Source organism: Ceratotherium simum, chromosome 11, assembly GCF_057802395.1.
Source record: "Ceratotherium simum simum isolate JZ-2026a chromosome 11, ASM5780239v1, whole genome shotgun sequence".
Lineage (NCBI taxonomy): Eukaryota > Metazoa > Chordata > Mammalia > Perissodactyla > Rhinocerotidae > Ceratotherium > Ceratotherium simum.
This window is the reverse complement of record NC_141910.1, coordinates 157,326-179,207: the sequence shown is the minus strand read 5'-3', so window position 1 is coordinate 179,207 and position 21,882 is coordinate 157,326. Positions and strand designations below refer to the sequence as shown.

General features: G+C 37.9%; 1 long non-coding RNA gene across 2 annotated transcripts; it reads right to left on the bottom strand.

The window, feature by feature from the left end:
• Positions 1 to 2,416: 2,416 nt before the first annotated feature.
• On the bottom strand, positions 2,417 to 19,281 carry LOC147915893 (uncharacterized). Of its 2 annotated transcripts, XR_015553606.1 has the most exons (6): positions 19,196 to 19,281; positions 18,914 to 19,096; positions 16,875 to 16,965; positions 8,255 to 9,245; positions 5,764 to 5,876; positions 2,417 to 5,618 (listed from the first exon to the last, which is right to left on the bottom strand). It is a non-coding gene; the product is annotated as an uncharacterized LOC147915893 (long non-coding RNA). The 2 variants fall into 2 exon arrangements; XR_015553605.1 differs by having other exon boundaries at positions 5,764 to 9,245.
• Between the last annotated feature and the right edge of the window lie 2,601 nt (positions 19,282 to 21,882).

Sequence of the window (21,882 nt, the reverse complement as noted above, 5' to 3'; positions counted from 1 at the left end):
GGAAAACTGTAGAGATCAAAAATAAGAAGAGGATGAATGAAATACTGAACATTCAGATCCTTTAGAATGAAGGCTGAGTTCATGGAATCACATATAGAACTCCAGTTTAGTTGCTGGCTGAGGGCAAACAGAACGTGGAATGAGTGGTAGAAGAAAAATGTCTTGAACTGAACATTGTTGTAGCCATGTACTTTTCCTTAGCTTTTTAGATGTGTGTATATTTATATTTATTAGCTAATTTATTCTTTTATCTCTCCTCATTCTTTTGATTGTATTATATAACTTTTGTTATATGACTAACTTTAGGTTACAGAATATTCCTGTGGGACTGTGACTGAATTTGAGGAGTAAATACCATTGCCCAGGAATCAATACACAGACTATTTATTACTCAGACATTGACCCTTGGGTCTTTGTTTTTTTGTAGAGAGGGTAAAAATCTCTTCATTTGGACCAAAGATTATTGCATTTTGTTAGGCAAAAGCATAAAGGCGTTTGTTTTATAGAAGCTAAGATGTGTGTAAAGTTTGTATATGGATGCTGACTAGACAAAATCATGAACAGCGCTTGTGATATGTATATTCTCTCAGTTCTAACCCCTGATCTCCACACTCAGCTTTGATTTGCTGGGACTAGGACTTGGCAGACTTCCTTTCTCCTTTGCCAGCTGCTCCTGGTTAGATTCTGCCAATAGAGGGCAGTAGAAGGAGATGAAGAGGGAAACGAGGAGGAATGAGTTCCTTCTCTGTCTGTTTCCATTCTTATCACTACCATCCCAGGAATAGCTCTTCACCTTGGCAGCTGCAGTGGGTTTCAGACACAGTTGGTTCCAGTTTCCAGCTTTGTACCCACTCTTTACTCAGAGACACCATCTCTTGCTCGGGTAGGGGTGGGCTTTTCCTCAGAATTCTGAATCCCAGATCCAGGGGTGACTCTCCCCAAATCTCCTGAAGCTGGGCAACATCCTTTTTTCAGAGATTATTCTGTCCCAGTCCATGGACTTTCTTCTACAAGATTCTAAGTACTAATCCGACCTCCTCTATTTGTTTTTCCAGAACTAGAAGAGGCCCCAGCTATTACTGTATGTGGAATATATCAGTGTTCTTTTTGCTTCTTTAGTTCTCTAATACCTATTTGAATAATTGCATATATTCAAACCTCTTTGTGGAAAAACTGAAGCGATTTCATTTTACTGACTGCACTGTGACTGGCTTATATTTTAAGAAGCTCTTATAACATTTACAGCTGATTTCTCTACAGAAAGAAGGCCCCGCTGGACTTCCTTGCCACCCTGAGGACTGCAGGTCCTGGGACCCCCATCCTGATGGACCCTGGATTTAGGCGCTGCCCCTAGTGACCTTTAAGCCCTGCTCCCTGAAAACATTAACCTCTTCCATCTTCCTCACACTCCCCCTCACCTCATATTATCATGGTTCAGGCCTACTGCCCAAAGGGCCATCTGGTTAACCAGTCTCTGGAAGGGACAGCAGAAAAATTTATCTTGATTACTGAATTTTATGATTCCCCCTTAAATTTTGTACCTGAATGCTTCACTTGCCTTATTCTAATTCCATCCCTGACAGAAAGAATAGGGGCCAGAAGACAGCCTAGTATTCTATACTCAGGAAAAATATCCTTTAAGAATGAAGGCAAGGGGCTGGCCCCATGACCTAGTGGTTAAGTTAGGCATGCTCTGCTTTGGCGACCCAGGGTTCGTGGGTTTGGATCCCTGGTGCAGACCTATACCACTCATCAGCCATGCTGAGGTGGCGACCCACACATAAAGTAGAGGAAGATTGGCATAGATATTAGCTCAGGGTGAATCTTCCTCACCAAAAAAAAAAAAAAAAAAAAAGAATGAAGGGAAAATAAATGCACCTTCAGACAAATAAGAGAATGCATTGTCATTAAACATGTACTGCAAGATATACCAATTGATAATCTTCAGGCAGAGAAAAATAATCCCAGAGAGAACCCCAGAAATGTACATTAAATGTTAATAGAGTAAATATACCAGTTAAATGGGCAATATTAAAACCTGGATAGAAACAAAAACCATATATATGTACTTAAAAGATATAAAAACACAGGTTGAAAGTTAAAGGATGGAAAAAGGTAACCAGAGAAAAACAAAACAAAACAAAATTGTTCATCTAAGCACCCCATTGAGTGCGTGAAAAGACAAGCCAGAGAGGGAGAAAATATACTGGTTCTCTCTCTCTTTCTCTTTCTCTCTTTCTATCTCTTTCTGGATATATGTATAGAAAAATATACATATATACAGACCCACCTGGGCCTTCTTTCTGTAGAGAAATCAGCTGTAAACATTATAAGAGCTCCTTAAAATATATGCCAGTCACAGCGCAGTATATATATAGTTAAAGATATAGATATATAAATATATATATTTCTCTCTATACATATATTTTAGTTGGATTGATATGGATGTGATGTATATAAATCACACACATATATGTATATCTTCAACTAAAATGGAAAATCCATTAGAAAAGTGGGCAGAATTGATCTGTCATTTCACTAGAGAGGATGGTCAGATGTCCTATAAACATATGAAAAGGTGTTTAACTTCCTTAATAACAAATAAATGCAAATTATAATCACAGTGTGATATTAATACACATGTTCCAGAATGGCTTAAATTGTCTTGCAATACTAAGTATTGGTGAGGATATAGGACAACAGGAATCCTCATTCCAGGCTGGTGGGAGTGTACATTTTTATACTGTCTTTGGAAATCAATGGCATTATCCATTAAAACTTAATATGCCAGCAACAATGTGTTTGATTCCCTGTTCTAGCAGGAGTTTGTCCAAAGATTGTTGACACAGTGAATCTTCTTTCTGAGGGTTGAGAGTTAAGACATATTCTTTTATTATTACCTTATTTTCTATCTCATATATATAATTCTAGTCACGACATATATATGTGATATATACATCCTGCATATAATACATATATGCCCATACACACACTTATGCATGTGTATGTATGTGTATTTATGCATATATATGGATGTAGATTAGATAGATAGATAATATATCTATAAATAGGTAAATAGATTGGTATTATTCTTGTAATGCTGCTGTGGTAACAGTGTGAGAGACCCAGGGAAGGCCCAGCAGGCACACACACTTGCCCACATAAACAACCTTGTTTCTGCCAGCTACTTCAATAGCTACATCTCATCAGATACCACTGGAGGTTGTATATATGGTGCAAGGCAGTGACTCAGTGAAGAAATAGCTTGTAGGCAAAGGACAGATGAGTCTATGTAAAAGACATTACCCAAGGTTCTCATGTACTCCCCTAGGGTGGAAATGGACATTTATGTCACCTGTGTGAATATATGTATACGGGAGCACAGAGGAGGGGACCATTATGTAATATTTCCTGGTCAGTATTTTTACTAAGGCCTGGAGTTTTAATCTTACACAGAGAACATTCAATGAGGATTTGCAAAAATTAATAGTTTTATTTTTAGCTGAATAATAATCCACAGCCTGACTACTTTTCTTATACACGATCTTTGAGATTAATCATAATATTTACCCCTCTTATTGATGTCTATTCCACAAAGAGGGGGAGAGATTACTTTAGGCAAGGAAGATGCATAAGTTGGCTCTAAAACTGGCAAACACCAATGTTTCTATTTACTCCCTGAGAGCAGAAATTAATATTTATGTGACCTTTATAGTGTGTTGACTACTGTTGTCAATGTATGTCCCCAGAAGAGGATAGAAATTACAGTAGAAAAGAGCCATTAGAGAAAATGAGATTCCATACTCAGGCTCTTTGATTTCTGCTCTTAAAAAAATGGAAACATATCTGAAATTGAGGCTTCCAAACATGTTTGCCCATGTGCTCAAGCTTTTGATTATCATCCATCTATCCTGGACTCCAGGGTTACAGACTGTTCAATGACAGAGAATCTAGGAAATAATCTGCTTCCAATTAGAAACTCATGATAATACATATCATTACTGGGTATAATGGCCCTTCTTGGTCTTCACCCCACAATAACCATAATCAAAATCATAATTTTGTGATTCAATTATTTCCTTCCTTGCCAATATTGTTGCAGCCCCTGCTTTCCCTGTTCAGTGGTTATTAAATGATAAGCTAATTACTCAGTAAAAGTTGCAGAGTCAGGTATAATTTCAGCCAACCTTGAAGTTTAATTAGAAGCTACAAGTTTTATAATCATATATGAGACTTCTCTAGGTGGTGCCTGTATTAGAACAATAGCATGAAAGCTGCCATAGACTGGGAACAATGAGGTCAAAATATTACTGTGGTAGTATTATTACTTTCCCATCAGATCCAAGGAAAGTGTCTTTAAAGAACAAATGCTCAATGAAATAGCATCGTCTCAATGTTGGAGGGAGAAAGTAGATCTGTGTCTCCCACATATTCTGAATTCATAAACTTAAGGTAATCTCTTTGACCTTTACATAGTTTTCACAGTTCGGAAAAGTATTGGTGATTTGAGGTGAAATTTGATCAATGGCACAAAGCAGGTAAGCACAAAATTCACCAGATAATAGTATATGCCAAAGATATGGGGGATATGGAAACTTGGGATCATGGAACTGAATTGTTTCAACAAAGAACAAAGATCTAAAAATAAATAATTGAATGACATTCCAGTCGTCATTGTGTCAAGAGCAAAAAGGGGAAATAGTGAGAGGACAGATTCTGGGACTCTCAAGAGACTGCATATTTAGGGATCTGCGCCCAGTGTAAGTGGAGTTCATTATCTATCAGTCGCCTTCCCCAGTATCCTCTGGTGTAGTTCCTGAAGCACTGATCCTCAAGTACAGTTCCTCTCAATTCATAGAGGAGGAGCTGGTGAAAGCCAAGTGGGTTGTGGGAGTCTAAGTTAGTATGTGGATGAGTACAGCATGCTTAGAGGGAGAAAGAAGAGTGCTTTTACTGCTGTGATTTGGAAGCTAAGCCAGATCCATCATTGTCTTGGTTTTTCTTGGAGGTAGAAAGGATAGATGTGGCGAAAGACAGGGGCATGGCTTGTGAGTTTATCTCTGCTTCTAAGTGAGATCATTTGTGCAGTTAGTGTGATTGAAAGCTGGCGTAGTCTCAACCATATCAAGTGTATCAGGCACAGCATTGGAAACAGCAGAAAATGCAGAAACAAATAGCAAAAGGAAGTGGGAATGCATGTGCATGGAAAAAAAATATACCAGTGGGTCACTTCGTTCCACATCCTGCACATTTTCAGTAGGAGCTGAGGCAATCCCATTGAGGGCATTTGGAGGCTTTTGTAACAAAGTAAATTACTGTGAGAGGTCTATTATCATCTTGTTGACAGAAATAATATGCAACATCCTCAGATTTCATATTATTAATTGTCAGGGCAAAATCTGTTCCATACCCGCTGCCACTGAACCATGGTGGAACCCCAGATGTGAGAGTAGAAACATATTTAATAATAAGCTTAGGAGCTTCTCCCAGTTTCTATTGATACTAGAGTATACCATCATCAATGTCTTGGCTGGCTTTGCAGCTGATGGTGACTGTGTCTTCTGGAGTCATTGACAGGAATGCTGGAGACCATGTGAGTGTTGTTTCTGCCCTGGTATCTGTTTAGGGAGGAAAATAGAAAGATAAATCAAGAAGGTCATGTTTGGAGAGAATGACGAAAATCAATTTCTTATGAAGATGTAATGTTTTTGTCGATATTCAGAGGACTTAAATGTCATGAAGAATTGGAACTATTTCTCTTACCAGTGATCCAGATGAGCAGGAAGTTGAGGTGCTGAGCCTGGGAGCCCATAGCCTTGGCCCGACTTCAGGTATAGTCAGTTTCCTCATCAATTGAACAGGATACATTGTATGGCCTCAGAGATGTTGGGACATGGTTACATACAGGAGAAATATGCAAATTGTATGGTATGTGGTAGTGGGATAGGGAGGCAGTGTTTAATGGCAGAGTGTGAATCTTCATGCATGACCTATACATGGTGTTATCAACACAGCTCTGCTTACTCTCAAAAGGGCTATGACTAAAATTCAAACTCCTGGCAACTATCACCATCTGTCCTTTCCTTTGCTTTTCTGCAACAAGACTTTTCATTATTCTGCAGGACTCAGTGTTATATCATCTGCCATTGCCATTGTGATGCTAAATAAACTGAAAGTGATAGATGCCATGGCCACATTCCTGACATCACCAACCATTGCTTCTCTTTGCGTCCCATACTTAGGATCCTATACTAGTTACTCTATGCATGGTGGAATATAGGATGTGTAACAGTTTCCAACTGCACACTTGGTTCCATGATTACTCAGCTCTATTTTTGATATTTACACACATATTAGGTATGTGTAATAGGATTTTTAGGGCACAAATTTATGGTGATGGATGGTAATTAGTCTTTGGGTGGTCAACGTGATGTAGTCGACACAGAAATTGAAGTATAATGATATACACCTGACATTTATATAATGTTATAAACCAATGTTACCTCAATAAAAAAAATTTTGCTTACCTGATTTCGTTCCCCTAGAAAGGAATGGGAATAATGGGGGAGAGTATTCCTTACTGATGAAACAGAGAGCATTCACAAGAAGTTTTGAAGCTTTAGTCTTGCACATGTCTGTTACATATCACTGGAAAACAGGACTGGCTACATAATTTGTGAGCCCCAGTGGAATATGACATGCCTTTAAAGAATGGACTATGGCAGAAGCAATAGGATGTCACATCAGATATTAGGTTACAAAAGCCCATGGCTTTCGTCTTGGACACTTTTGCTTCTTGTCTTTTGGCTCACTATCCCTGGGACAAGCCAGCTGCCATGTGGTGGGGCCTCCTTGTGGTGAGAGAATGAAGCTTGCCATTAACCACGTAAGGGAGATTGATGTGATCGCTCCCAACAAGTACAGCCTGCTGATGAGACTACAGCACTGGCCCGCAGCTTGACTGTAAACTCATGAAGGAGTTTGAGCCAGACTCACCTATCAGACTTGTGCCTGAATTCTTACAGAATCTGTCACATAATAGATGTTATTTTAAGCTTCCAGTTTTGGATACCTGGTCACACATCAATTGATAACTAATACAGATTTTGGTAGCTGGAGGTGAGCTTCTTGGACTGAGGGGGACAGAGGCATTACAGAATGAAGAGAGGATTTGGAGCCCAGACTTGTACAGGTAGGAAGCAGCCTGAAAGTACTACTCAGCTGCAAACCCTTGCTACTTTTCATAAAAATGGAAAAGTGATCCAGTGGGCAGAACCAAAAGCTGAGACAAAAATCCATGGTGAATTATTCCGAGGACATAATCAAGCAACTTCCAACATCTGCCAGACTGGAAGTCATTATTGCTGTGGACCAGACAGTCCTCTGTGCCACCCTTTTCTGCTCTTTTTGAACAGGAATGACTATGGTGTTATAATATGCCTGTCTTACATTGTATACTGAGTGTGTCGAGGAAGGTATCTTGTGTCGTTTGTTTCATATGTCTATAAATTGACAGGAACTATACTTGAGGAGTGGTGCTTCAGGAACTACACCAAAGGAGCCTCATCTTCACCTAGATCTGATTTAGATAACGGGAATCTGGACTTTGAGCTGACTCAAAGATTTGTGCCGTAAAACACATATGAGGCCATATCATTAGACAGTCAGAAGCTTTCTAATCAAAAGAGGCTCATTTCTACAGGAGAAAAGGGTTCTATTCAATTATTAGATATATGGGCAAAATCTAATCTTAGTCTGTGAATGACAAGCATATTTTATCATATACAATACAGACTTTTAATCATGCCTTATATTATCAAATATTTTCATGGAACACTATTACAGTATGTAATATTATCTATTATGTACATGAATGTAAATATATAATCTTAATACCATAATCAAAAATACACCTACTAAAAGTAATTTTAAATTCCCATTTATATTCTCAAATTCTCATTTATAACATCAGTATTGAAAATTCCAAGATATAGATATATAAAAGCAAATCCTAGAAATCTTATACAGGAAGATGAAATTCACTTCATACCTATTTAGGAGATGTAGAACTTGTTAATGAAACATGTAAATAAGTCACACTGCAGGACCACACACTAAGAGAACTTGAACTAAAGTGAATCTAGAAAACTTTACTTCCATCAATCGACCTAGGTGATGCATATGGCTTCCCAAGAAAACATTAACACATTTTAAATTTTATGTGTGTTTCTTGAATAATTAAAAAAACCCTTACCAGATTTCCAAGATCTGTGTGTGTCCACAAAACACATATGGTTGGTCTAGTGATGCCATTTCTCCTGGGTTTTTAAAAGGATAGCATATGTAAAGCACTCTGTTACACATTGTAACCTACACCTCTTCAGAGGACTTCTTCTTGGTCACTCTTTTAAAAAAGAAGATTCTTTCTCCAACCTCCCTCATCATGGATGTGCTCGTGTGTGTGTGTTTTTTTAAAGACTTTTTAGAGAAGTTTTAGGTTTATAAAAAAAATTGAGAGGAAGGTACAGAGATTTCCCGTATACTCCAAGCCCAAGTGTATCCATAGACTCCCCCATTACCAACATTATTTACCAGAAGGGTACAGTAACTGCAGCACACAGCATGAAGTTGCTAAGCTGCTAAATTTGGGTTCCATGAATTTGTGTAGATACCAGTTCAGCTTTTTAATTATTTTTTTTTGATGAGGAAGATTCACCCTGAGCTAACATCTATGCCAATCTTCCTCTTTTTGTATGTGAGTGCCACCACAGCATGGCTGCCAAGGAGTGGTGTAGGTCCATGCCCAGGAACTGAACCCAGGCCGCCAAAGTGGAGCACACCTAACTTAATCACTAGGCCATGCGGCCGGCCCCTTAAAATTCTTTTTTATGAAGAGGATTTTGATAACTTCTCTTAAGTCTGTCAGATTAGATTCTATTAAATGTTCTGTAGACTTTTTCTCAACATATAAAATAAATAATTATGAAGTTAACTCCATGTCTCCCATATGACCTTACCCTTAGTGAAAATACACATACAAACTTGTGACTAAGTGATTAAATATTCCATTACTAATGGGAAATTGAATGAACTCAATAAAACCATCTTACCTGTGTAGTCGCTTGAGTTTCTCTTTCTATCACATGCCACATTACTATAAAACCTTGGCTACCTGAATTCAGAGCATGAGTCATTTTGAGAAGTTGAATTTTTGTTTAGAAAATGTTGCTGTTGTATAGGATGTTCTGTCACAATAAGAAAAATATTTATATGCTTTTCATTTGGTAAGTAGTATACATTTACTTTAATACTTTTGGAATGTATAAAGAAGCATAAAAAATAAAATAAAAACAACAAATTATCCCAAAACAACGAAAAAAGAAACAGAACAGAATGTCTAAGCACTGTGTTACAATTTTAAAGGGTGTAATCTATGCATAACTGGAATACAGTAGGAGAAGAAAGAGAGAATGGAGAAGAAATATTGATATAATAACCCGGCCAAGAATTTTCCATAATTTATGATAGACATCAAGCCACAGATTCAGAAATATCAGAGAAGACAAAACATGAAACTACCAAAAAATTTATAACTAGGCATATCTTATTCAAACTGCAAATACCAGACAAAGAAAACATCTTGAAAGAAGACAGAATAACATACTTTATACACAGAGTAGCAAGGACAAGAATTATAGTGGACTTCTTTTCAGACACCATGAAAACAAAAAGACAGGAGTAAATGTTTAAAGTGCTAAAAGAAGAACATCACCAACTTAGAATTCTATATCCAGCAAAATTACCCTTCAAAAGGGAAGGAAAAACAAGGACTTTTTGCAGACAAACAAAAACTGATGGAATTCATCACCAACAGAACTTCCCTGAAGGAAACATTAAAAGAAGTTCTTCAGGGAAAAAGCGAAATTGTATAGGTCAGACACAGATGTTTATAAAGAAAGGAAGGGGATAGAAAAAGGAATAAAGTTAAAAAAGTGCAGTAACACTATCAATTAACATGATCTAATTGACAGTTACTTTACTATATTCAACAGCAGCAGAATATATACTCTTCTCAAATTCTTATGGAAGACTTACCAAGGTAGACCACTTTCTGGGCCATACAACACACTTTATCAAATTTGAAAGAATGTAAATCATACTAAATATTTTCTCAGAACACAATGTTATTAAACTACAAATCAATGACAGAAAGATGGCTGTAAAACCTCCATATATTTGGAGATTAAATAATGCACTTCCAATTAACACATGGGTCAAAGTAAAGTCTCAGGAGAAATTAAAATAGTATTTTATACTATGTGAAAATGAGAGTCTAACATCAAAGTTTATGGCATGCAGTGAAAGCAGTGCTTCTATGGAAATTTATGGCATTAGGCCATATAATAGTAAAGAAGAAAGAGCTAAACCAATTGCATTTGTACATACAAGCAATAAAAAAAAATGCTTTGAATTAAAAATACCATACCATTTACCAGAGTATATAAAAAAAGTTGAAATACTAGAGGTAAATCTAACAAAATATGTACAGGACCTACATGTGGGAAACTACAAACTCTGATGATAGAAATCAAAGATCAAAATAAATGAAGAGCTATTATTCCACTTCTATGGATTGGAAAACTCTATATTGTTCAGATGTCAAATCTTCCCAACTTGATCTATAGATTCGGTATAATCCCAACTAAAATCTCAGCAAGCTATTTTATAGATATTAACAAATTCTGAAGTTTTCTGGAAAGTCAAAAGAGCCAGAATAGCCAACAAAATACTGAAGAAAACAAATGAAGTTGGAGGACTCACACTACTGATTTCAAGACATACTATAAGGCTGCAGTCATCCAGAGAGTGTGGTATTGGTGAAGGAACAGAAAAATAGATCAATGGAAAAAATAGAAAGGCCAGAAATAGACCACGGAAGTATAGTCATTGATCTTTGACAAAGGCACAAGGCAATTCAACAGAGCAAGGGTGGTACTTTCAACAAATGGTGCTAGAACAATAGGACCTCTTACACAAAAATAAATAAGTAAATAAACCAAGACACAGATCTTACAACGTACACAAAAATTAGCTAAAAATGAATCATTGACCTAAGTGTAACCCCCAAAAGTATAAAACTCCTAGAAGAAAATAAAGGAAAAACATAGGTGACCTTTGATTAAGCAAAGTCTTCTTAGCTACGACAAAGAAAGCAAAATCCATGAAAAAGATGTAGTTATTAAAATTAAAATCTGTTCTGTGAAAGACACTTTTAAGAGAATCAAAATCAAATCACAGGCTTGGAATAAATATTTGTGAAGCACACATCTCATAAAAATTTATACGTCAAATTTACAAATATATCTTAAAACTTAAATTATTAAAACTTAATAACAACAACAAAAACTGCACATGATATTGGACAAAAGAATTGAACAGACACCTCACCAAAGAAGATATAAAAGTGACAAACAAGCATATGAAAAGATGCTCCACATCACTTGTCATTAGGGAATTGCAAATTAAAACAACTATGCTGTACCACTGCATACCTATCAAAATGGCTAAAATCAAACAACAAAAAGCAAACAACAAAAAGAACCCCCGACAACCTCCAATGCCAAGAATAATGCAAAGAAACTGGAAGTTGCAATAATTTCTGGATGAGTTGCAGTTTACATCAATGGCCTGATAGCCTGACTCTATTTCCCTCACCTTTCTCCTGCTACACACAACTTAATAAGGCAATTTTATTATTAAATGCATCTGTCCAAGAAAATAATAGATTTTTCTTTAGGCTGCTAACTTAAGACAAGTTTTAGGACAAAAGAGGTTATGTAAACTCCTTTGAAAAGTCTTTTTTTTTGCTGAGGAAGATTTTCTCTGAGCTAACATCCATGCCAATCTTCCTCTATTTCTTAATATGTGGACGACCAACACAGCATAGCTGCTAACAGAGTGGTGTAGGTCTGCACTCAGGAACTGAACCCAGGCTGACAATGCAGGAGCACGGTGAAGTTAACCACTAGGCCCAGGGTCTAGCCCTGAAAAAGTTTTTAATTCAGGATTTCCTGAATAAAATTTCTAAACATGAGCAATTCCTGAACAAGATGTTTCATTCTGGTTATGTTGTACAAAAATGTATTTTTCTGAAAATGCTTTCTTTCTCTTTAGTACAATTGTCCAAGAGATAAAAGTTATGGGCAAGAGTGGGGAATAATTTTTTAAAAATGTAAAGTTATGATTGCTGATTTTGTAACAATGGAGAAAAAAGAAAACTCTGACACCTAGGGAGGCACAGGGGAGGGAGAAGGGCATCAGTGTTCTTTGTTTTTCAGAACTGTTCCCAGAAGCTTTCCTTTCTTCCTCAAGGAAACTTCCCTTGAGGCAGTGCCAAGCTTCTGAGAGCACCTTGATTTCAAACTGACTGCTCAGGCTATGATCACACTTGACGTTTCTGGCTATAAGACAGCAGGGGATGGCTCTTGCCTCTGCACTTTCCACGCGGAACATCTCCCGACCTTGCCCAAAATTATGAGGATGAAGAAATGATGTCATGGACAAGCAAAAGCATTTGACACTGCCTGTCTTAGTCCCTCTGAAACCCAGGACTGAACTGAGTTATTTGGACTGGACTGGAGACCCTAGGGCAGCAGTCTCCACAGTGGGAGGGTACACTGGGGACCTGTTAACCTGTACTGTCTGACTAATGCAAGTGGTGCTTGGGGTCCCTTAAGAATACACACACTTACACATAACCCAAATGATTTGTGGGTTTGTCATTCAAACACCAGTTATTCCTATTTTCAACAAAGGATTAAAGATACTAGAAAAAATATGTATTAGACTACTTTATTCTTGACAAAAAACAGACGTGATCAACACAGATAAATAAAATTACTAGTTACTTTTCCTGAAGAATAATAAAAATTTCTGTTCCTACTTTAACAGATTAGAAGGGAAAATCAATATGGTATTTAAATATATGCAGAAAATAACTCAATTTTAACATTCATTGATAGCTATTAAAATTTGATTTTACTCAATTACGTAACATAAGCATCGCTTTAAAATAAGAAAAAAGATAAAGGATGCTGATTGCCACTGATCTATTAAAATCATATATCAAAAATATGATAGTAAATATTAGAGAAAAACAAATAATTAGATATGAGAGAAAATAAATAAATTCTAGATATGTGATATTAGATGTTAGAAAAAATAAAATTCATTACATGTTAGAGAAAAATAGTTTCCAATGGAGAAAGAAAAATTCTCATTTTCATAGATATGATTATGTACAAAGAAAGCACAAATTAATCCATTGAAAAATTAGTAGACTAACACAATGACTTTGCTGGATATAAGGTCAATGAGTAGAAATCAATATTTTACTATACAAAAACAAACAGCATTATGAATTATAGTAAATATAGTATTAAACTTAACAAAAATATATTGTATCAAGTCTATATCTGTAAATAGCTGTATAAGAAAGCTTTAATTTTTTGGAAGCATTAAAAAGATCTATCTATAAAGAAAAAACTCATGTACATTGATTGAAAGAGCTACTATTGTAAAGTGGTCAATTTGATCTATCAATTAAATGTAGATCAACATTATATCAGGCGTTTTCATGAGACATTGACAAGCTGAATCAAAAAGACACATGGGAAGCATAAGACCAAGAGTAGCCATGATACATAAGGAAGGAAAACAATGAGGGAGGACCTGATACACTGGTTTAGAGGCAGTGAGGAGAAAGACTGGGTCCTGCTTTTTGATTTCAGACCCAAACCTAGCTATCGACGCAAACCCAGGTCACTGAAACAAGGGAGCAAGACTGACTCTGAGCCAGACAATTAAATGAACTGAAGCAAATAAAACTTTCTGGCCCACTTCCGTTTCCCTGAGTACCGGCCAGTGGAGGGACTTCTGCTTCACAAAGTGAGTCAGCAACCATGGTGACAGCAACCATGGTTCAACCAGGTTGAACCTGCAACCATGGTAAGGGTTTGGCCTCAGCACCTGTGAAAATCCTGGTTTCCAGAATCACGGCTTTCCCATTCCTTAATGCAGCCACATGATCTTAACTGAATTTGTCTGTATTCTATTTTTCAAATATTCACAAGCAGGTTGATATTTAGTCCAGAATTGTCTCATTGAGATGCAGCTCATGAAACTTCAACAGACCTAACTGACAAGAAGACCACATGTCGAACGTAAATCTCCCAGTCTCTTCCTTCCAATGACCATCAGGTTGTGGAGGTATAATGGGATGGTTATGGGCATGGACAGTGAGCTGGCCTTCCTGAGCTCAATCCCAGTTCTACCACTTATGCTGTGTGACCTTGAAATACTGCTTAATGACTCTCCGCCATTGTTGTTGATCAATAAGATGGAAATAACGATAAAATAAACCTTATAGAGTTGTGGTAAGAATAAAATAATACAATACAGGTTAACAACCTAGAATAGAGTCTGGTATATAGAAAAAGCTACTCAAATGTTTGTGATTATCATCACTAGAATGTGAGGTACATAGGGAATATATGTTTGTTTTGTTCACTCCAATATCACCAGCTCTTTGAAAGCTTGTGTCCCCACACAGAGAAAAAGATTTGCTTTCATTTTACTTTCTTCTCAATTTCATGTCTGGTTAATTGTTCCTTAACAGGATAGATCTTTAATGTGTTCCAGAGGGAGAAAAGAAAAATGTAGAGAAGTAGTATTCAAAAAAGATACTTGTTGAAAAATTTTTCCCAAATTGATGAGTTTGTCAGCAAGATGGTGGAATCGAATGTCCCCTGCTTGTATTCTCCCACAGCAATAATAACTGGGAAGCCATCCACAGACACAAATGCCTTTGCAGTAGCTTTGAGGTCCAGGTAGGAGACTGCAAAACCCTGGTGGAACCCAATGGAGGAGGGCCGTTTGAGAAGGCAGGTCTTCACCCAGATGTCAGACTTACTGACTGGGGTCCTAGCTACACACCTAGAAACAGTCCTGTTCCCTGTGGACTCAGCTACATCCCTGCTTGTCCTTGGCCCTGCCACCAGCACCATCTGCCAAAGAACTTGGGAGTGGTCCTGCCCACCCAGGGACCAGATGGGAGACACACCTATCTGTACTTCTGGAGGGAGGCCCACCAATATCAACTGACTGCAGATTTTGAGACAGCCCTGTCAATTGGCTCCAATCTGTCATCCACAGTATTGGAGTGGTCCTGCCCACTGGAGTCCCTCCAGGAGACACGCCCTTCTGTGTCCTCAGAGGCAGACCTGCCAACATCAATCCAATTGAGGATTTTGAATCGGCCCTGTAACCTGGTTCCAGACTCTCCCAGTTATAGTCTGAGAACAGTCTACCCTGCTCAGGGACGTAATGGGAGATATATCTGTCTGTGCCCCCAGAGGCAGGCTCATGAACCTTTATCTGAAGGTGGATCCTGAAGTGACAATGTGACTTGGCTTCAGTCCCTCCCAGCCACAGTGCAGGAGAAGTCCTACCCACCAGGATCCTGAAGGATACGTGCCTGTCTATGCTCCCAGAGGCAGGCCTTCTGACCTTGGTCCAGCAGCATACCTGAAGCACCCTGTGACTTGGCTCCAGCCCCTCTCAGCCATGGCCCAGGAGCAGTCCTGCACACACAGTAGCTCAGAGGGAAACATTCTTCTCTGTGCCTCCAAAGGCAGGTCCACCAACCTCAGTCCAATTGAGGATATTGAAGTGGCCCTGTGACGTGGCTCCAGACCTACTCATCCATGGCCCTGGGGAACTCCTGCCCACCCAGGAATGCAGCAGGTGGCACATCTATTTGTGACCCCAGAGCCAGGCCTGCAGACATTGGTCCTAGCTGTGGACTCTGAAGCAGCCCTGTGCCTGGGTTCCAGCTTCTCTCAGCTCTAGTCTGGGGTAGTCCTGCCAACACAGGGAGCCACCAAGTGACCCAGCAAGAGCCCTCCCAGGGACTCAATAGGAGCCACACATGTCTACACACCTGGTGACAAGTCCATCATTTGCAAACCCAACTATGGACCTTAAAGTGGACCATTGTCCTAGAGCCAGCCCTACTGACCAAGGTCTTGGGAGAAGGCCATTCATCCAGGGTCCAGACAGCATTCATGCCTTATTGAGCTTTTCATAAGAAGCTCACCAACCACAGACCCCACTGTGGACCCAGCAGGAGCCATGTGACCCAGCTCTAACCCTGCTCAGCTGCAATCCCAAGGCAATCCCATCAGCCCAGATAACTGACCAGAGGAGGTTGTTACCTACCAAAACCAGTCTGTAAAGACTAGGTGTTTGCTCCTTCAAATGAATAGACACCAATGCAGGGCTACACAGATCAGAAAGAAACAGGTGAGCATGACACCACCAAAAGAAACTAATAAATCTCTAGTAACTGATCCCAATGAAATGGAGATCTATGAATTGTCTGATAAAGATCAAAATAATCTTCTTAAAGAAACTCAAAGATATTTTTTTTTGAGCAGACTTGATCATGCAAAAGAATCAGTGAACTCAAAGATGGTTATTAGAGATTAATCAATTAAAGGGACAAAAAGTAAAAAGAATTACAAAGAGTGAAGAAAGTATAAAGGACCTATGTGATGCCATCAAGCAAACAAATATACACACTGTTAGAGTCCCAAAAAGAGAAGAGAATGAGAAATGGGCAGAAAGCACATTTAAAGAAAGAATGGCTGAAGATTTCCAAAGTTTTGGAGGGATATGGACATCCAGTTTCCTGAAGCTCAATGGACCTTAAGCAAGATCAACTCAAGGAATATTACCCCAAGACACATTATAATCAAATTGTTAAAATTAAAAAAAAAAAGAATTTTGAAAGCAACAAGATAAAAGTGACTCACCACATACACAGAAACTCCCATACGGCTATCAGCAGATTTCTCAGCAAAAATTTTGCAGCCCAAGAGGGAATGGGATGATATATTCAAAGTGCTGGAAAAAAAAGAAAAAATAACCCTGCCAAACAAGAATGCTATATCCAGCAAAGCTGTCTTTCAGAGATGGAGATGAGATAAACACATTCCCAGGGAAGAGGTACGGGTAGCTGAGGGAATTCATCAACACTCAACCTGCCTTATGAGAAATGCTAAAGGTATTTTTTCAAGTGGAAACAAAAGGATGTTAAGTAGCAACATGAAAACATATGAAAGTATAAAACTCACTGGTAAAGGTGAATATATAGTCAAATTCACAATACTCAAATATTGTAATAGTGATGTGTAAATCACTTTTAACTATAGTATAAAAGTTAAAAGATGGAAGTATTAAAAATAACTATAGCTACAAAAATTTGTTAATGAATGCATAATATAAAAAGATACAAAGTATGACATCAATAACATAAAAAGTGGATGAGAGGAGAAGTAAGTGTATAGAGCTTTTGTATGTGATTGAAGTTAAGTTGTCATTAGCTTAAAATACACCGTTATAACTATAAGCTGTGTTGTCTAAGCCTCATGGTAACCACACAGAATAAAGCTCTAGGACATACACATGAGATAAAGAGAAAGGAATCAAAGACATTCCATGACAGAATATCAACAAATCACAAAGAAAGACAGCAAGAGAGAAAGGAAGAAACTACAAAACAGTCAGAAAACAGCAAAATGGCAATAGTAAATCCTTAGCTATAATAATTAATTTAAATGTAAGTGGATTAAATTCTCTAATCAAAAGGAACAGAGTGTGTTAATAGACTAAAAAAAAAAAAAACAAACCCAGACCCAGCAATATACTGCCTAAAAGACAGTAAATTTAGCTTTAAGGGAATACACAGGCTGAAAATTAAGGGAAGGAAAAAGATATATCATGGAAATGGTAACCAAAGAGAGCAGGGTGGCTATATTTATATCAGATAAAATAGGTTTTCAGTCAAAATATGTCAGAACACAGAAAGAAGGTCACTACACAAAGACAAAGCAGTCAATTCATCAAGAGGATATAACAATTGCAAATATATATGCACCTAACATTGAAGCAGTTAAATATGTAAAGCATATATTAACAGAAGCACAGGGAGAAATAGACAGCAATACAATAATAGAAAGTACTTCAATACTCCACTTTCAACAATGGATAGAACATCCAGACAGAAAATCAATAAGGAAACAGTAGAGTTGAATAGCACTGTAGATCAAATAGACCTAACAGACATATACACAACATTCTATCCAATGGCAGTAGAATACACATTCTTCTCAAGTGCACATGGAACATTCTTTAAAACAGATCATATATTGGGCCACAAATGAAGTCTTAACAAATTTAAGAAGTCTGAAATCCTATCAAGTATCTTTTCTGACTGCAATGGTATTAGAAATCAATAACAGGAGAAAAATTGGAATTCCAAAATTTGTGGAAATTAAAAAGCACACTGCTGAGCAACCACTGGGTCATAGAAGAAATCAAAATGGAAATAAAAAAGTAAAATTATGACAAACAAAATGAAAATACAACATACTAAAACTCATGGGATGCAGCAAAATCAGTTCTAGGAGGAAAGTTTAAATAAACAATTAAGAAAAAAGAAAGATCTCAAATAAACAGTCTAACTTTGCACCTCAAGAAACTAGAAAAAGAAGAACAAACTAAGTCCAAAATCAGCAGAAGAAAGGAAATAATGGATATTAAAAGATGAATAAACAAAACAGAGACTAGAAAGAATCTAGTTTTTTAAAAAGATACACAAAATTGACACTTCTAGCTAGACTAACCCGGAGATCAGATAGATGCCTCTACCCTGAGGTCAGATACCTCTCCCACCCAGAGACCAGCCCCCTATATAACTGGCTTGTAGTCTGTAAGATGGTTCATTTGAGACATTAGTAGGCCATCTTCCCCCTTGCTAGTAAGCTGCGATAAAAAGTCCTTTCTCTCCTACCTTCTTGCTTCTTGACTATTGGCATGTCTTGCAATGGACTGACTATCTTCACCTTGGGCAGTAACATCTCTAGACGTCATCTCCAACATTCCCCCTCTTTGTCACAGTCTTCACCAGAGCACAGGTCATCGTTCATTCTGGAAACTTTCTTACTGTCACAGATCCAATCATTACATCTTCATTCTGGGGACAAGAAGCATGCATCTAACATATAGACCAAATTAACATGAGAAGAAGTGGTGCTCCCAGAGCTCTCTCTCCCCCTCCATTCTCCTTTCTCACCTCTCCTTTGCCCTAACCTGGGACCCAGAGTATTAGCAGATCCAGGAGCTGAGCAGGGCACCTCATGTTGAGAAGTTGAACTGATGAGTGCTGATAAGTCAAAGCAAGATTAGAGCTGACTTCTTATCTCAGACTACAGGGAAGGTCTTCACTAGGGGACAATATGCAAATCCCCCGCTGGGTGCAGCAGTGTGGAGAGAGCCAACAGAAGGGTGGGAGGGGACCCCTTTCCTGTGAGCAAAGTAAGATAAAATGTCTTTTGTATTTTTAAGGAAACTAATAGAGATACAATCTATGCTGCACAATTGAGAGAAGGGACATATTTCTTTCTGTTTCCTTGATCACATTTCTAATTCTTTCACACTTTCCCAGTCACATTTAGACTTCCTTTTAATGAGGTTGTGTTTCTATAAATATTTGGTGGTTGCTATTCTTTTCTCATGTTAGTTTAAATGAATCTTTTAAAAAATTGATTAGTATTTTTAAATTGAAATAAAACACACTCAAATGAAAGGGCAGAAATCTTAATTGCATGAATGAATAATGTTTACATATATTAACTATTCAGACAAAAATATAGAATATTTCAAATTCTTTTAGTTGCCTCCCTCATGCACATTCCTTGTCAATAACTTCTCCCCTTAATCCAACCAAGGTAACTGTTATTCTGGTATTTATCACAATAGTCTGTTTTCTGGACTTGAAATTCATATAAATTAAAGTTAGCAGTCTTGTATTTCTAGCTTGTTTATTATTTTTTTTCACTGTTTTTGAGGTCTTAATTCCTTTCCATGGATTCAAGTGACCACCTGGTGCCATTGCCTCTGAGTCTGAAGGAGTTCTTGAATTTCTTGTAGTGTTACCAAACCAGGATGGTTTTGCCCGCCGCCCAGAAAGCCAATCACCAAGACAACAAAAATGCAGAGAGAGAGGATTTAATCACAGGGCAGCCACATGAGGAAACGGAAGAATGAGTCTCAAATCCGTGTCCCCGAAAACAGGGACTCAGGAATATTTATCTGGAAGGGGGCAAGGTGGTCTGAAATGTGGAGATAGATGATTGGAGGTGAGGAGAGGTGAGGTAATTGATGGTCTGCACAGGCATAGTCAGACTTCATGCCTCTTCATAGGTCACATGTTCACAAAATGGCAGTGTTGGCATGACCCGAGGGTGGAGTTTTTAGCCTCTTGAGGTCAAAAAGTCACTTATCGGATATCTGTGTGGGCCCTGTTGATGAGCGGGTGGTCTCAACCTGCCTGAAGTGGACAAGGGGTTCTAATTCCTGAAAAACAGCTCAAACACCCATTACATGGTGACCCAGGCTTCATAGAGATGTTATCTATAAGAATCTATTGGAAGTCAGATAGCATATTAGCCTCAACAACACAGTTAACAATGGGCAGGTAAACAGCTAAAAGCTATAGCCAGTAATTGCAAAAGGGAAAGCAACTTTAGTCTTTAGTCCCTAGCTACTTAATCATCAATGGCCAACTTTTTGCTGGTTTCAATCTCCCCTATTCTTTGGTCATTCGTCATTCCTGAGGGATTAGGAGTGATGACAGATCTAGCTACTTCCTGCTGATATGGGGCATAGACTGGGGTTAGAGGAATGAAACTTTTTAGCACTCATTTGGAGATATTCTCTTGTTCCCGGCTTCAGGTTGACATTTTGCATTATTAGAATTTTTGTACTTTGCTCAAGTTTTGAAAGAACATCTAAAGGCGCATTTTATAATAAAGTATCTGACCAGAAGGACAAGAAGTAAGGATAATCCAAATGTTAACAGTTCCTGAAAAATAAACCTAGCCCTTGGGGAATCCAGGAAAACAGTCCTGAAAACCACTTTGGACCTGGTACCTCAGGGGATATCTGCTGATAATGGGCATAGGTCATTCCTTTTCATTGAACCAGTCTCTTAGTAAGACAGTGACGCAGGTAGGCTCCCAAAATTAGGCCTACATAGTGTAAGCAAGTAACCAGGCATTCAATAAGAAGCATTTCTAGAGAAACAAAAAGAAAAACAAGGTTAACGGGTGGAGCAAATTATAAACCAGTTCCTGAGCCCAGGGGGCAGGCAGTCAAGAAGATTTCTAGATGTCAGAGTCAAAGCATCTTTTGCAGCTTAAATGTCCCTGATGATGTCATCGGGTAGTCAGGTACCTTCCTGAGTGGCTTACATTAGCAACAGACATGAATCTTTCTTAAGTTTATATCAAGTCCACCAGCTTCAATTTGCAAGTCTTCAGGAAAAAGTGCAGGTTCAGTTCTCAGTGATTCCAAATGAAAATGATGGAAAAAATTGAAAACATTAGTTTGGAGATTTGTAGCTGGATATTTCAAGAGATTAGAAGAATTCAGCATCCAGTTCAGTTAATGGATATGAAACAGAACCCTCAAAGACAATTATCAGAACTAGAACCTAATATCCATGAATGTGTACTATAGTTTCTATTGAAACATATATTTTTCTCTCTAAAATCACGTTCATTTTATCAAAGATAGCCAAATTAAAACTAACTGGTTTGCAAAATAAAATAAACTTGGCCCAATTATTTGCATAAGTACAGCAAGAACAGCCATTGATTGTATAGGCTTTTTAAAAATCTGCTTTATTGGAACTCTTGATAAGGAGTCTCAGATTGAACTTTAAAGGCCTCTTGAGGCCAAGAAAGCCAAGCCAAGGAC